The following is a 13,726-nucleotide window of genomic DNA, read 5'->3' on the forward strand; positions in this document are numbered from 1 at the left end:
TGCCCCCCTGCACCCACATCTCAGCTTTTCTTCTGCTGCATCTGTCTCCTTTGGCAAGGACTCTCCAGCCCACACTGATGACCCATTTTCACGTCTTCAACCCTCTTCCACTTCCTGGGCACCCTGCTCTGGTCTTCTGCCTGATTTGGACCTTTTCATTGCCAGGGAGGCATCAACTGTCTGGACTTTACCACTCCTCTCTCCAATTCTAACCTCACTTCTTCCAAGCACACTGCTCTCCACCCTCTCTGCACTAATCCTAACCTCACCATCAAACTGCAGATGGGGGAGGGGGGGGATGTTGCTGGAGAAGTCTGGTGTACTGATCTCTACCAAGCTAAGGCCAAGTGTGAACTCTCAAACACCTCTTTTTACTTACCCCTTGAACAGGACTCCACTAAGAATCACCACGTCATTGTCACCCTCACCATCTCTGACCTCATTAACTCTGGGGATCTCCCATGCACTGCCAGCAACCTCACAGTTCCCTTACCCCACACCTCCTGTTTCTACTTCCTACCCAAGATCCACAAACCTGCTTGTCCAGGTAGACCCATTGTTTCTGCTTGTTCCTAACCCACTGAACTTATATCTGCATACCTCAACTCTGTTATATCCCCTCCCCCCACCCCCGGTTCAGTCCCTTCTGATCTACGTCCTTGACACTTCACATGCTCTGGATCTTTTCAATGACTTCCAGTTCCTTGGCCCTGATTCTGTCATTTTCACTATGGATATCCTATCCCTATCTACCTTCATCACCCATCAGGATGGCCTTAAAGTTCCTTGTTTCTTTCTGGACAACACACATAATCTGCTCCCTTCCGCCACCACTTTCCTCCGACTGGCAGGACTAGTCCACACTCTCAATAATTTCTTCTTTGGCTCCTCCCACTTCCTTCAAGTGAAAGGTGTATTCATAGACAGTCACATGGATCCCAGATATGCCTGACATTTGTCAGCTACGTGGAACAGTCTATGTTCCAAGCCTACAATGGTATCACTCCCCAACTTTTCCTATGTCACAATGACAACTGCATTCAAACTTACCTGGTCCATTTCCAACACCTCTCTTCCTTTTCTCGATCTCTCTGTCTCTATCTCTGGAGACAGCTTATCCCCCGATATCTGTAAACACACTGATTCTCACAGCTGCCTGGATTATACCTCTTCCCACCCTATCACTTGTAAAAACATGCCATCCGCTTTGCTCAGTTCCTCTTTCTCCACCGCATCTGCTCTCATGATGAGGGCTTTTCTTCCTCCACCATCAATGCTGCCCTCACCAGCATCCTTCTGCTACCCAACCAAGGATAGGGTTTCTCTACACCAGCTTCTCTGTCCAGCACATAAATCTCTGTAAGTTCTGCCATCTCCAATGGGATCCCACCACCAGCACATCTTTCTCCACCCCCCCCCCCACCCAACATTTTATGCTTTCCGCAAGGATCGATACACAACTCCCTTGGTTATTCATCCCTCCCCACTGATTTCCCTCCTGGTACTTATCCTTGCAAGTGGAACAAGTGCCTCACCTGACCCTACACCTCCTCCCTCACTACCATTCAAGGCCACAAACAGTCCTTCCAGGTGTAGCAACACTTCACCTGAGTCTTTTGGAGTCATCTACGGTATCCAGTGCTCCCAGTATGGCCTCCTGTATATCAGTGAGACCGAACATAGAGTGGGAGACTGCTTCACTGAGCACCAGAAAAAGCAGGACCTCCCGATGGCCACCTGTTTCAATTCTACTTCCCATTCCCATTCTGACATGTCAGCCCATGGCCTCCCCTACTGCTGCAATGAGGCCACACTCAGGTTGGAGGAGCAATACCTTATATTCCATCTGGGTAGCCTCTAAATTGATGGCATGAACATCGATTTCTCTAACATCAGGTAATTGCCCTCCCCCTCTCCTTCACCATTCCCCATTCTCGTTTCCCTCTCTCACCTACTCTCCTTACCTGCCCATCACCTCCCTCTGACGCTCCTCCTTCTCTTTCTTCCATGGTCTTCTAGACTCTCCTATCAGATGCCCTATTCTCCATCCCTTTATCTCTTTCACCAATCTACTTCCCATCTCTATAGTTATCCCCTCCCCCATCCCAGTTTCACCTGTCACTACCACCTTGTATTTCTTCCTCTCCTCCCCCCCCTCCACCTTCTTGCTCAGATCTCTCATCTTCTTTTCCAGTCCTGCTGAAGGGCCTCAGCTCAAAACGTCAACTGTCTACTCTTTTCCATAGATGCTGCCTGGCCTGTTGAAATCCTCCAGTATTGTTGTATCATTAAGCCTGTCACTGAATTGACAATACTCAGACAATGGCTTTAGTTCAGCCACGTATGCTGAAATGGATTCCTCATCAGTTTGATTGTGCTTATGAAATCTAAAGCATCCTGCAATCAACAATTGTTTTGGTTTCAAATGATCCTGCATTACTTTCATGATATCAGCAAAGCTCATTTTGGCTGGTTTGATTGGAGCAGTCGAACTTCTAAGCAAATTGTATGCTCTTCCACCTCATATACTCTGCAAAACTGACATCCGCTTTGCATTGGCAATTTCATTTGCTGCAAAATACTGCTCAGTTTACTCAGTATGCAATTTTGTGCAATTGAATGTGTCTATCTTTCCAATGTAGCCAGCCATTTCTGCTCTTTTTATCATTTATGATTATTATCGCCCGGTACTCACTGCTTATAAGCCCATGAATTCATCATTTTTTGCCTTGTTTTTAGCTCGTCCATCTCTGTCCCTTCCAGAAGAAGCACATGCTGCAGTGTGTTTTTTTACTCAACCATTTCTTGCTGCACTTTTTTAAAACTCGATCATCTCAGTACACTTCAATATGTAGGTAGTTATGTTGGGTTCATTTAAAACTTTCTTGTCACCACTGTTACTTTTGTAACTCCAAAACATAAAACTATTTGAAAGAAAAGACGGGAGCCCAGAATAATGGACATTTCAATTTTACTTTTAACGAGGCACACACAAATGACCTGGTGGCCTGATGATGTAGGCCATTCAACTACTTTTACATTTAACCAGTAGTAAATTATGCAAAGAAAAAACACATAATCAAACAATATACTTACAATACTACTCAAATATTACTGAAATATTAAATGCACAACACACCCCACCACTTCCTCCCTCTTCCCAACCCATCCCACCTTTAAATCTGACTTCCTTTCCAACTTTCACTCCATTTGATGTCAACTTCCCCACCTTTCTGACCCCAGTCCACTCCTAACCTTGACCATCTTCCTACAGTTTGTACATTTTGTGATCCTCACCCATTCAAACTTCCCAGCTCTCCCATTTCTGGCCCCCAGTTTCTGATCCACTCATGCTTGGCACCAACTCATATCCAACCTCAACATTTCTGAAAAAGGGGAAGACATTGGGAATATTATAACCCATTGTACAACTGTCGTCTGCTTTGGCTACCTCTGTTACTCTGATGTATCTCTCGATATGTTCCCTTCCCATGTTGAAATACATGATGTTGATTCATTTCAGCCTCCCACAATCCTGACCAGAAAGAGACCACACTCTTTAAGAGATATTTAAATGTCAGCTCAAATGTGCTACCTTCCATAGTTAAGCAGCTTACTGACACTGATCCAGGAACTGGAAACCAGCCAGCAATCAAGAAACCAAATAGAGCCATCAGACTGGCAAATGGTTGGCATCATAGAGCGCCGAAAGGGGCCACTTAAACCCATTTCTACATATGTTGGTTCTATGAAAATGCTGCACAATTCATCATTTTCTATTTCTTCTCTGAAACTGGGATTACTTTGTATTTCCTTTGCAGACAATTTTTTCAGGACTTAAAATAAGAATAAGCCTTGTTCTTCTGCCCCTTGCTCCTCCTTTTATTCCTCTGTCTTACAGCTCCTCCTCTCTGTTCTCCTCCTTTACTTCAACAACCCACACCCCCACATAAGTCTCTTCACTCTTTCTGTTCTTCCTCTCCTTCAGTTCCCTTCTCTGTCCTTTCTTCACTCTCTCTCCTTCCCATCTCCACCTTCAGTGTTCTTCCCACCCCCTTAGACCTACCTGTGACAATGACTAGCTGTTTTCCTCCACAGATACTGCCTGTCCCAGCTCCTCCAGTTAGAGGTTGTATAGTAGGCATTTTGAAGTTGTCTTGTGTTGTTATCATCTGCATTAATGGCAGTGGAGTCCAGGTTCTGAATCTGTTTGGGATCATTGCAGCATCTGCAGTTTCCTGTGTTTCAGAATTTCATTTGGATTATTGTCAGCAGTTGTCTGCTTGCATGCATCCAGTATAGGTACTGGTCACAGATTCTAATGATGATTTTCAAAATTGGCACCAATCAATACCCAAAGTACCAAATTATTCATACCATGTATCATAACCTAGTCCCCAAAATCTTAAATAAAAGTCAAACAATGGGAATTGCAGTGCCCACTGCAAGCACTAGATGTCACCCCTGCCTCACCTGTCATTCCATTCAATTGCATTACCGTACTGTACATTAAACTTGCAAGTTGAAGCTTTCGACTGAAGTCAAGCCCCAGATGATATGTTCATGCAATACTCTACACCAGTGATAACATCAAATAATTGGCAGAATGAAAAGATTATGATATGAGGAATAAATGGCAATAAAAGTAAAAAAGTCAGCAGGACATGTTCAGCAAATAGAAGGACAAATGGCCACATTGGCCTCTATTACAAGAAGGCTAGAGTTTATAACCAGGGAAGTATTGTTACAGTCAAACTGGTGAGGTTTGACCAAGAACACCAAGAACTGTGCTTTCCTGCTCCATCAGGAAGGCAAAATGGGAGCATTCTCAGAGAATTTACAGCGACGTCTGTGATACCAGAGACACAAGGTGCATGTGGCGTGGAATTCAGAGGATTTCAATCTATGCCTACCCTGTGTGTCATTCCTTGAGAGGCTGAATGTCTTCAACACCCAATTTGATGCACATCCCTAGGGGTGCAAACACTCTGTCTGGCTGAAGCTGAAGTGAGGAAGATCCTGGCCAGAGTCAATCCACACATATACTATGTCAGGTTCTGAAAGACTGCGCAGCCCAGCTGACAGATATATTCAACATCTCTCTAGAACAGTCCATTGTCCCTTCCATTTTCAAGGCAGAAACCATCATTCCAGTGCCAAAGAAGGCCATAGTAACCTGCCTAAATGATTATCGGCCAGTGTCATTAACAGCAACCATTATGGAATGCTTTGAGTGGCTGGCCATGGAGCACTTTAAAGCCTTTCTCCATTGGTTACATTGGACCCTTTCCAGTTTGCTCATCATTCAAATTGATCCACTGATGATGCAATAGCCTCTGCCCTCCACTCTGTCCTGTTCCACCCAGAAAATGGGGTCTTGTATGCTAGACTTTGGTTTAGCATTCAGCACCATCATACCCCAGAAACTGGAGGGGAAACTGTCCTTGCTGGGTTTCAAAACCTCCCTCTATAACTGGATCCTGAACTTCTTAACAGAAAGGCCACAGTCACCCTGTGTGGACAGCAATATCTCTAGTCCTATTACACTGAGCACTGGCGCTCCCCAAGGCTGTGTGCTCAGCCTGCTGCTGTTCACATGGCTGGCTCATGACTGTATTGCAGGATCCAGCTCAAACCGTGTCATCAAGTTTATGGATGACACAACAGTGGTTGGCCTTATCAAGAATGATGATGAGACAGAGTATAGAGAGGAAGTGGAGTGGCTGGTGGATTGGTGTGAGAAGCACAACCTAAACCTGAATGTGGAGAAGACAAAGGAAATCATTATGAACTTCAAGGAGTGCAGATGAACCACCCCCTCTGCGAATGCACTGTTCCCCCTGTAGAGAGCATGAAGTACACCAAATTTCCAGGGAATTCACTTCATGGATTACCTCACCTGGTCCATTAACATCACCTGCCTGAGGAAGAAGGTCCAGCAGAACCTCCACTTCCTAGGAAGACTGAGGCAAGCAAGGTTCTCTCATCTCCCCCCACCCCTCCCCAGCCATCTTAACTGTGTTTAACAGGAGCACCATTGAGAGCATCCTGACAAGTTGCATCTTCATCTGGTATGGCAGCCATCAAGCATCAGACTCAAAGTCCCTACAAAGGACTGTGAGAACAGCTGAGAGGATCATAGGGATCTCCCTACCATCCATCAGAGACATTTATCAGGATCGCTGCATATGCAGAGCCCTTAGTATTATTAAGGATCCCACCCATCCATCCAATATCCTCTTTGACTTTCTACCATCAGGCAGGAAACTCCGATGCATGAAAACAGGAACAGTCAGGATGAGAAACAGTTTCTTCCCTCAGGCCCTTAAGCATCTGAACTCCTTGCCACATCATATTCAAACTGTCACTGGTTAATCTATTCTGCATCTTACAATATTTAAAATTAATAAACTTTAGTTTGTTATTTATGTGTGATTCATCTGTAGATTTTATCCTTACCTTCATAGGTTATCGCGTGTTATGTGCTCTATTGTGTTTTGCACCCTGGTTTGGAGAAACATTGTCTTGTTTCTATGTACATTCTGTGGTTATATACTTTATATACATGTATATAGTTAAATGACTTGACTTGACTTGACCTGCAGTATTATGTATAATCATGGTTTCCTTATTTAAACAAGGATATATTGACACTGGAGGCAGTTCAAAAGTGATTCACTAGTCTAATTCCTAAGATGAGAAGGTTGTCCTATCAGGAGTAGCTAAAGAAATTATATCACTGGAATGTAGAAGGATGATGGGTGATATTGAGATATTTCCACCAGTGGGAGATTCTTTAATGAAGGAATATATTCACAAGATTGCGGTTGGGCATCTAAACAGGCATGCAACGAACTTCTTCTCAGATATGATGGTGAATCTCTGGAATTCTCGACAACAGAGTCTCAGAAAAGCATTATCACTGGGGATATTTAAAGAAAAAAGTTTAAAAGATCAGGGGATTAAAGGTTCTGGAGAACTGGCATAGAGTAATTTACTGGAGGGACTGGAGGGGAATCAATGTCCTGGCCAGGAGTTTCACTAGTGCTACTCAAGAGGGTTTAAACAAGGTGATAGTACGTAGATGGGAACCAGAGCACCAGGTCTGAAAAAAGAGGAATTAAGAGGAAGGTAGATGTCATGACCAGTAAGAGCAGACAGGAGCAAGGTAGTAGATATAATGGTCTGGACAGCTACTATGAAGTAGTCATAACAGAACCTTCATTGAGAGTGTCACAAATGGATGTTTAATAGAACATAGAGATCTGCAGCGCTTTACAGGCCCTTTGGCCAAAATGTTGTGCCAACCATGTAACCTACTCTAGAGACTGCCTAGAATTTCCCTACTGCATAGCTCTCTATTTTTCTAAGTTCCATGTACTACCTAAGAGTCTCTTAAAAGACCCTATTATATCCGCTTCTACCATTATCATTGGCAGTGGATTCCATGCACCCACCACGCTCTATGTGAAAAACTTACCTCTAACATCCCCCTTGTACCTACTTCCAAGCAGCTTAGAACTCTGCCCCCTGGTGTTAGCCATTTCAGCCCTGGGGAAAAGCCTCCGGCTATCCACATGGTCAATGCCTTTCATCATCTTATAGACCTCTATCAGGTCATCTCTCATACTCCATCGCTCCAAGGAGAAAAGGCCAAGTTCATTCAACCTTTTCTCATAGGACGTGCTCCTCAATCCAGACAACATCCTTGTTAGTCTCCTCTGCATTCTCTCTATAGGATGAGAGGTGACCTGATAGAGGTGTATAAGATGATGAGAGGCATTGATCATGTGGATAGTCAGAGGCTTTTTCCCAGGGCTGAAATGGCTGATACGAGAGAGCACAGTTTTAAGGTGCTTGGAGGTAGGTACAGAGGACGTCGGGGTAAGTTTTTTACGCAGAGAGTGGTGAGTGCGTGGAATGGCCTGCCAGCGACGGTGGTAGAGGCGGATACAATAGGGTCTCTTAAGAGATTCCTGGATAGGTACATGGAGCTTAGAAAAATAGAGAGCTATGGATAACCCTACGTAATTTCTAAGGTGAGGACATGATTGGCACAACTTTGTGGGCCGAAGAGCCTGTATTGTGCTGTAGGTTTTCTATGTTTCTATGTTAACTTACCCACTACTGACGTCAGGCTCATTAGCCTATAATTCCCCAGCTTATTCTTAGAACTTTTCTTAAGCAAAAGAACAACATTAGCTATCTTCCAAACCTCTGGCACCTACGGATGCTTTAAACACCTCTGCTAGAGCCTTGCAATTTCTGCCCTCATCTCCGACAAGGTCTGAGGGGACACCTTGTCAGGCCCTGGGGATTTATACATCCTAATTTGCCTCATTATAGCAAGCACCTTGTCCTCTTTAATCCGTCTATGGTCCATGACCTCACTTCGGTTTTGCCTCAGTTCTCCAAACTGTGTCTATATCCCGAGTAAATAGAGTTGCAACGAATCCATTTGAGATCTCTTTTATCTTTTTCACCTCCATGGGTAGATAACCTTGCGGAAGAGTACTAAACTGGAGCAGGGCAACTTACAACAGTATTAGGAAGATAATTGGGGTTGTTAATTAATTATAAAGGTTTTTTTTGGGTAAGTCCATATCTGAAATGTGGAAAGAATTTAAAGGCCAACCGCACAGAGTACAGGACAGGTATATTCCTGTAAGAAGGGAGGATAAGAATGGCAAGCTACAAGAACTTATGATGACAGAGAGCTATGAGATTGAACACACCCTAAATGAAACACTGCCATGGAAAAGCAGTATCCATCATCAAAGATTCTCACTACCCAGGCCATCCTCTTTTCTCAGTGCTGCCATCAGGTAGAAGGTACAGGTGCCCCAGAACTCACACCACCAGGTTCAAGAATAGTTACAACCCCTCAACCATCAGGCTCTTGAACAAAATGGGGATAACTATTTCTGGTGTTCCCACAACCAATGGTCTCACTTTAAGGGCTCTTTATCTTGTTATGTTATGTTATCATTATTTGTTGTTATTTCATTATATTTTCATTTGCACTGTTCATTAATCCTGTTTACAGTTACTGTTCTGTAGACTTGCTGAGCATGCCTGCAGGAAAAAGAATGGGGATGGGAGAGGTTCCGGAGGATTGGAAGGTTGTGGATATTGTTCCTTTATACAAGAAAGGGAGTAGAGATAGCTCAGGAAATTATAGACCAGTGAGCCTTACCTCAGTGGTTGGTAAGTTGATGGAGAAGATCCTGAGAGGCAGGATTTATGAACATTTGGAAAGGTATAATATGATTAGGAGTAGTCAGCATGGTCGTGCCTTATGAACCTGATTGAATTTTTTGAGGATGTGACTAAACACATTGATGAAGGAAGAGCAGTAGATGTAGTGTATATGGATTTCAGCAAGGCATTTTGTAAGGTACCCCATACAAGGCTTATTGAGAAAATAAGGAGGCAAGGGATCCAAGGGGACATTGCTTTGGGGATCCAGAACTGGCTTGCCCACAGTAGGCAAAGAGTGGTTGTAGACGGGTAATATTCTGCATGGAGGTTGGTCACCAGTGGGGTGCCTCAGGGATTTGTTCTGGGACCCTTACTCTTCGTGATTTTTATAAATGACCGGGATGAGGAAGTGGAGGGATGGGTTAGTAAGTTTGCTGATGACACAAAGGTTGGAGGTGTTGTGGATAGTGTGGAGGGCTGTCAGAGGTTACAACGGGACATTGATAGGATGCAAAACTGGGCTGAGAAGTGGCAGAAGGAGTTCAACCCAGATAAGTGTGATGTGGTTCATTTTGGTAGGTCAAATATGATGGCAGAATATAGTATTAATGGTAAGACTCTTGGCAGTATGGAGGATCAGAGGGATCTTGGGGTCCGAGTCCATAGGACACTCAAAGCAGCTGCACAGGTTGACTCTGTGGTTAAGAAGATGTATGATGTATTGGCCTTCATCAATCATGGAATTGAATTTAAGAGCCCAGAGGTAATGTTGCAGCTATATAGGACCCTGGTCAGACCCCACTTGGAGTACTGTGCTCAGTTCTGGTCACCTCACTACAGGAAGGATGTGGAAGCTATAGAAAGGGTGCAGAGGAGATTTACAAGGATGTTGCTTGGATTGGGGAGCATGCCTTATGAGAATAGGTTGAGTGAACGTGGTCTTTTCCCCTTGGAGCGACGGAGAATGAGAGGTGACCTGATAGAGGTGTATAAGATGATGAGAAGCATTGATCGTGTGGATAGTCAAAGGCTTTTTCCCAGGGCTGAAATGGTTGCCACAAGAGGACACAGGTTTAAGTTGCTGGTGAGTATGTACAGAGGAGATGTCAGTGGTAAGTTTTTTACTCAGAGGGTGGTGAGTGCATGGAGTGGGCTGCCGGCAATGGTGGTAGAGGCGGATACAATAGGGTCTTTTAAGAGACTTTTAGATAGGTACATGGAGTTTCGTAAAATAGAGGGCTTACACCATGAAGATTAAAGAACACTCCAAGCAACTCCACAAAAAGATTATTGAAAAACACAAGTCAGGATTTAAGAAACATTTCAAGTCACTGAATATCCCTTAGAGTACAGTTAAGTCAATCATCAAGAAATGGGAAGAATATGGCATAGCTGTAAATCTTCCTAAAGCAGGCTGTCCACAAAAACTGAGTAACTGTCCAAGAAGGGGATGAGTGAGGGAGGCCACCAAGAGACCTATGGCAGCTCTGGAGGAGTTACAAGCCTCAGTGGCTGAGATGGGAGAGACTGCACATACAACAACTGTTGCCCGGATGCTTCATCAGTTGCAGCTTTATGGAAGAGTGGCAAAGAGAAAGCCATTTTTGAAAAACCTCATGAAATCTCAGTGAAAATTTGCCAGAAGGTATGTGGCAGTCTCTGAAGTCTGCCGGAAGAAGACCGTAAGACCATAAGATATAGGAGCAGAATTAGGCCATCTGGCCCATCGAGTCTGCTCTGCCATTCAATCATGGCTCTCCTTTTCTCTATCTCCTCCTCAACCCCAGTTCCCGGCCTTCTCCCCATAACCTTTGATGCCATGTCAATCTCTGCCTTAAACTCACCCAGTGACCTGGCCTCCACAACTGCATCTGGCAACAAGTTCCACAAATTGACCATCCTTTGGCTAAAGAAATTTCTCTGCATCTCTGTTTTGAAAGGGCACCCCTCTTTCCTGAGGCTGTCCTAGACTCTCCCACCATGGGAAATATCTACTCTGTCTAGGCCATATATGTCAAACTCAAGGCCCGTGGGCCAAATCTGGCCCGCGGTGGAATTATCTTTGGCCTGCGAGATAATATCTAATTACTATTAAAGCTGGCCCCAGTAATCGAAGCGCCTATGGCGTATGATATGGCTAATGCTGAGTTTATTCAGGTACCAGGTTTTCAGGGTTTTTGGTGTTTATTCGGCAGTCTTCTTCATAAGAAACGGAATTTGTAAAGTGAAACACTTTTTAGTTATAGCAGAGACTGAGACACATGAGAGCAGGCTGAAAAAACGGCATGAGAGCAGGCATGAAAGTTGTGTTCGCACGCATCCGACTGATCCGGCCCGCATGAAGCTGCATTTTGCTCAATCCGGCCCGTGACCTAAAATGAGTTTGACACCCCTGGTCTAGGCCTTTCAACATTCAAAAGGTTTCAATGAGATTTCTCCCCCATCCTTCTAAATTCTAGCGAGTACAGACCCAGAGCCATCAAACGTTCCTCATATAATAACACTTTCATTCCTGGCATCATCCTTATGAATTTGTCCTGGACCCCCTCCAATGCCAGCAGATCTTTCTAAGATGAGGGGCCCAAAACTGTTCACAGTACTCAAGGTGAGGCCTCATCAGTGCCTTATAAAGCCTCAACATCACATCCTTGCTCTTGTATTCTAGACCTCTTGAAATGAATGCTCACATGGCATTTGCCTTCCTGACCACTGACTCAACCTGCAAGTTAACCTTCAAGGTGTTCTGCACAAGGACTCCCAAGTCCCTCTGCATCTCTGATTCCTGGATATTCTCCCTGTTTAGAAATTAGTGCACACACTTATTTCTTCCGCCAAAGTGCATGACCATACATTTTCCAACTTTGTATTTCATTTGCCACTTTCTTGCCCATTTTCCTGATCTTCTGCATCCTACCTGTTTCCTCAACACGACTTGCCCCTCTACCAATCTTTGTAGCATCTGAAAACTTGGCAACAAATCCATCTATTCCATCAACTAAATCATTTATATACAGCATAAAAAGAAGCGTCCCAACAGTGACCCCTGCGGAACACCACTAGTCACTGGCAGCTAATCAGAAAAGGATCCTTTTAATCCCATTCGCTGCCTCCTACCAATCGTCCAATGCTCTAACCATGTTAGTAACTTTCCTGTAATTCCAAGGATTCTTAACTTGGTAAGCAGCCTCATGTGTGACACCTTGTCAAAGGCCTTCTGAAAGTCCAAATACACAACATCCATTGCATCCCCTTTATCTATCCTACTTGCAATCTCTTCAAAGAATTCCAACAGGTTTGTCAGGCAGGATTTTCCCTCAAGGAATCCATGATGACTTTGTACTATCTTGTCCTGTGTCATCAAGTACTCCATCATCTCATCCTTAACAATCAACTCTAACATCTTCCCGACCACTGAGGTCAGGCTAACTGGTCCTTTTTGCTGCCTTCCTCTTTAAAGGGTGGAGTAACATTTGCAATTTTCCAGTCCTCTGGCACCACTCTGACTTCAATGATTTTTGAAAGATCATTTCTAATGTCACCACAATCTCTAACGCTACCTCTTTCAGAACCCTAGGGTGCAGTTCATCTGGTCCAGGTGACTTATGTATGTTCAGGTCTTTCAACTTTTTGAGCACCTTCTCTCTTGTAACAGTAACTGCACCCACTTCTCTTCCTTCACACACTACAACATCAGGCATTTTGCTAGTGTCTTCCACAGTAAAGGCTGATGCAAAATTCTCATTTAGTTCAGCATCCATCTCTTTGTCCCACGTTATTATTTCTCCTGCCCCATTTTCTAGCAGTCCTATATCGTGGTTTGTATATAACTGCCATCAACGTCCTTTTACGCTTGCAGCTTCTTAACTCAACCCACAAAGATTCAAAATCTTCTGATCTTATGTCACATCTTTCTATTGATTTGATGCCATTCATTACCAGCAGAGCCACATCACCCTCTCTGCCTACCTTCCTATCCCTCCAATACAACATGTAACCTTGAACATTCAGCTCCCAACTACAACCATCCTTCAGCCACGATTCAGTGATGGCCACAACATATACCTGGCTATCTGTAATACTGCAACAAGATCATCCATCTTATTTCTTATACTATGTGCATTTAGATACAACACCTTGAGTACTGTATTTGCTGTCCATTCTGACTCTGCATCCCTAATGGTTTGATACTCAGCCTGTTAGCTGCAACTATCAGAGATAGTGTCACGGCTGCAGAAAAAGTGGACACCATGGAGGGATTATCTAAGGAGTCTCCATGGGTGGAGGTTAAGAACAGGAAGGGGTCAATAACTTTACTGGGTGTTTTTTATAGGCCACCGAATAGTAACAGGGATATCGAGGAGCAGATAGGGAAACAGATCCTGGAAAGGTGTAATAATAACAAAGTTGTTGTGATGGGAGATTTTAATTTCCCAGATATTGATTGGCATCTCTCTAGAGCGAGGGGTTTAGATGGGGTGGAGTTTGTTAGGTGTGTTCAGGAAGGTTTCTTGACACAGTATGTAGA

The 13,726-nt window shown here is 44.1% G+C and overlaps 1 long non-coding RNA gene across 1 annotated transcript in view; it reads right to left on the reverse strand.

The window, feature by feature from the left end:
• Positions 1 to 13,726, reverse strand: part of LOC140737300 (uncharacterized) — a 42,063-nt gene that overhangs the window by 2,275 nt on the left and 26,062 nt on the right. The window contains exon 2 of the long non-coding RNA XR_012101095.1: positions 4,067 to 4,238. This is a non-coding gene — a long non-coding RNA (uncharacterized lncRNA). The remainder of the gene's footprint in view (positions 1 to 4,066; positions 4,239 to 13,726) is intronic.

This window comes from Hemitrygon akajei, chromosome 12, assembly GCF_048418815.1.
Source record: "Hemitrygon akajei chromosome 12, sHemAka1.3, whole genome shotgun sequence".
Lineage (NCBI taxonomy): Eukaryota > Metazoa > Chordata > Chondrichthyes > Myliobatiformes > Dasyatidae > Hemitrygon > Hemitrygon akajei.